Consider the following 4,221-nt stretch of genomic DNA (forward strand, 5'->3'; position numbering starts at 1 on the left):
CCATTGATGACATTTATTTAAGGTCAGAAGAGTGGAAGACTTAGGGGAGGCTTCTCTCCCCAAAGGCTGAGATTCAGATGCCTTTGCAGAGGGTGTGGCTACTGGTTACATGAGAAACATGCACCTGCTGGTGGCACAGAAACTGGAGGTCAGCCCCAGCTGGAGCTGGGCTGTAGAAGGGGCCTACTGTTTGTCAGGGGTGTGAGATAGTCTGGAGGCCAGCTCTCTCGGTGGGAAGAATGCAAGCTAGGATACAGCTGGAGTTATTTCAGAAACAGCCAGCAGGAGGAGAGAGAAAGGCCTGAGAGTGTTGCTTAACTTGAGGTGTGAGGACCACTGGGTTTTTGTGCTGGAGAAAGGAGAACCAGAAGCGGGAAGGGAAGTACTTTCTGCTGCTAACACCTGTCGTATATCCCCAGTTCCTCTACTGACAAAGCCTAACACTGCACCAGCGGGAAAAATGGAAATGTTGACAGGGTCCATTTCCAATAACACAGAGCGAAGAAGAGTAGATCTGGAGCTGAGATGTAATAAATTAATAACTGACACTATGCTTCTTTTTATCTCATCTATTTTGTCCTGTACTTTTAAAGAAAAGTACGTAAGCATGTGTTGTGTTCAAATGATGATATTCAATATCTGTCACTACGTTTAGTAAACATACCACAGACACTCAATTTAATTCTACTATGTAACTTATTTTCTGAATAAAAAAGACCTGTAGTGAGTTGAAGGAGTTTCACATTCCTATCTAGTTATCCAATATTGGAAAAAAACAAAAAAGGGAGTGTGATAGATGAAAAACAAATTCCTAAGTCCCAAAGTATAAAAGACTGGGTAATAGTCATAAACTAGAAATGTGTATTCATCTTAAAAAATCACAAATCAAGTGCCTGTGTATAGTGTGGTGGTAAGCACTATATCAGAGTTTTACAGACTGGATGTGCACTCAGTTACTTACTTAGCAGGAATTATTTATACAACATGCTTCCTGTAAAAGAACATCTTCTATGGCAAATTATACCACCTTAGTCGCCACTGTGATGCTACTGACCACTACCGAGATTGAATATTTAGGCAGCAAAGAAAGAAGAGAACAACTTATTACATAACGAATTAAAATAAATTTTATATGCTCTGAAATCTGTGAAATGGTGAAGCTTAGTAACTCTTTGAATAGAAATTTAGCTCATTGAACAGGAAAGGCAGTTCATATAATGCAGCTGAAAATTATATCTTCCGACTGAAAATAGTCTTGAAGAAGAAAGTTTTAGAAGATTCTTTTTTAATCTGATAAAAAAGAAGCATGTTCCTCAAATCGAATTTCTAGTAAAGTTTCAACTGGAGAAAAGGTCTACCTTAAGTTCTTAAAAGTTCTCAAGAGGAGAGACTGGATTTTAATTTAGAGAGATCAAGAAGGAAACTGGATCCAAGTTTCTCTGAGACTCTACCAAATAGGACCCATGAATAATTTTCTAGCAACGAGTTCCAAACTGTTGCTCCAAGTATTTCCTTTGTTGGCTCTATGCCTTTGCCTTGAGTTTCCTCTGCCGTGAATGCCCTCTTCCTAGACTGTATTCTATTACAATTCTACCCATGAAAACCAAACAAGGTGCAAAGGTCAGAGCCAGACTGCTTGTAGGACCCAGGCCAAAGTTCTTAACCCTCCTGAACCTCACCTTCCCACTCCCTCTCCCTCAAGAAAACTCCAATTTAGCAGAAGAGTAGAAATTATTTTCCCTCTCATACCAGCCCCTCCAGATTCTTCCCCATCTCAGTAAATGGTCCCGCCATCCACTCGGCTGCTCCATTAAAATCAAGGCGTCGTTTCATTTCTTCACTCCTCTTTCTTTTCACACATCCAATCCCTCAGCAAGTGCTACCAGCTCTACTTCCAAACAAACTTCAAACTACTTCCACTGTCGCCTAACTTGTTTCCTGGCTTCTACTCCTGCCGTCTACAACCTTCCCCATATGATAGCCAAAGTGATATTCTAAAAGGATAAAGCAGACCTTGTTACTCCCCTTCTAAATCTCCATAGCCTACCACTGCACTTGTAATAAATTTAAATTTCTCCCATCTGGCCTCTGCCTACATCTCCGACTTCGTCTTCTACTTTTCTTTCCTTCACTCTATCTTCTCTAGGCACTTGGGTCTCCTCTCTGTTCCTAAAATACATCATTTCATTCCTGCTGGGGGACTCTGCATTTGCCACTTCCTCTGCATGGAATACCTTTCCACGGAGTCTTTGTACCACTGACTCTTGTCGTCAAAGGCTGCCTCCTCAAGCGGGCCTTCTCCATCACCCTAGAAAGCACCGTTCCTGCCACATGACTGTCCCATACCACTCCCTGTTTTAACTTTTTTCTAGTTCTTATCTCAATCTGCAATTAAATCAGTTATCTGTGTGTTCCCTTCTTTACTGGCCTCTTGCTACTGAAGTTTCAAGAGAGCAAGAATTTTAACTCTTGTGTCTTCCTGTGTTCACCACTTTATCTTCAGAACCAGGGATCATGCCTGGCATACGGATCTCATAAAATATCTGTTGAATGAATGATTGTATAAACAACTACCATACAATGTAACAGCTGTTCTAGTGAAGTTATAGAGGAACACTATGGGAGTACAAGGAGGAAGAGTAGGGGAGGAAAAAGCTTTAGTCAACCTTCTTCGGGCCCCTGATTGGATCTAAAAATTAACAAAAACAAATGAACAGGAGAAAAGCACACAAATTTCATTCAATTTTTTCATGTACACAGGAGCCTTCAGAAGAAAATGAAGACCCAAAGAAGTGACCAGATCAGGAAGTTTTCATGCCTTTTAGACAAAGAAACAAATAAGTTTGTGAAGAATTGACAAGACAAAGGGGTTTGGGCTCTGGGTGGTAAACAGTGAAAGAGTAACTAGGAAGGCATGAGTTAGTTTAACAAGGTTTGTATGGATTTCTTGCCTCCAAATTCCCAATCTCTGGTGATAAGAATGTGCTCCCTCCTGTACAGGGAAGGTATCTTTCATATGGAAGTTTTACGATCTGTTGTAGAGAAAAAAGAGAATAAAGGGAGGTCAGCTTGACCTTCCTGCTTTTGCCATTTAAAAGAATTCCTTCAGTTAAAGATATTTAATATGCCAAGGTGCCATATCTTGGGGTAGCATGTCCTAAACCTGTCAACCAGAGGTTATTGCCACCAATTCAGTGCCAACAGGAGCCCCCAGTTTGGGATGCAGTGAAGGAGGAGAGACTTTTTTCAGTGCAAACAGCTCAAATGTGATGCAGCTTGGCTGTGGAACAGCTCAGTTGAGGCAGCTCCATACCAGTGATGCAATTTGGGCCCTCTCCCACTAGACAGCTCCATTCCATGCTGGTCCACTGCAGTCTGCTCCCCTGAGATAGTTCCACTCTGCTCTGCTCCATCTAGGGAAGCTTCAGTGTTACAGCTGCAGCTGGGGAAAAGTAGTTTTCAGTGGAATGAGAAAGTGTACTCCCATGAAGCAGAGATGAAACTGGCTTATATATACAATAGTACCCATACCCAGTCCCTAACTGGTCTGTTCTCATGCAAATGAAGACTCTAACTCTTCAGGGTTTGGTCCAAAAAGCACTGTCCTGATTGGCTGGTGCAGATGCTAATGAGGATATAGCACCAACTGGATGGGAAAGTCTCAGTCCTATTGGTTAAAATATGATTCTAGGAGCTCTCTCAAAAGGGTAAGCAAAGTGCACAGGCTGACAGTTCAGCCTGTGGCTTTTATCTTACATGCAGTGTGCCTGTGAGGCCTCTGCAAACAATGGCTGCTAGACTCCAGTTATGAATTTGGGTCCCATTAACTACAAAGAGTCGTCCTTGGCAGGTATTTTCTTTCTCAGGGTCTACAAATCCCATCAAAAGCTACTCATTTCCTAAATCACTTCACAGATTCCACTTGAGGAGGCAAAGCCTGGACTCCTTCATTCTGCTAAATCATGCAGAACTTCACTTTACACTTAAATAATTACTGAGATGAATTTAACTCTTCCTCAACACCTTTAGCTTTGTTAGTTATGTCTAAATATTTCAAAAAAAAATTAAACTTCTTTTGTCATTCCTTCCAAAATGCTCACAGATACATTAAACAGTGTCATCTTCCATCGGTCACAGAAAAACTTGAAGAATTAAGATTTAAGTATAAACTTAGTATCTTCCAAAGAAAATTTTAAAACTCTCAAAAAGCTAAATTTGGAA

General features: G+C 41.1%; 1 protein-coding gene across 1 annotated transcript in view; it reads right to left on the reverse strand.

Moving 5' to 3' along the window:
- Positions 1 to 4,221, reverse strand: part of MCUB (mitochondrial calcium uniporter dominant negative beta subunit) — a 99,639-nt gene that overhangs the window by 42,763 nt on the left and 52,655 nt on the right. The window lies entirely within an intron of this gene.

This window comes from Pteropus vampyrus, unplaced genomic scaffold, assembly GCF_000151845.1.
Source record: "Pteropus vampyrus isolate Shadow unplaced genomic scaffold, Pvam_2.0 Scaffold67, whole genome shotgun sequence".
In the NCBI taxonomy this organism is placed as follows: domain Eukaryota; kingdom Metazoa; phylum Chordata; class Mammalia; order Chiroptera; family Pteropodidae; genus Pteropus; species Pteropus vampyrus.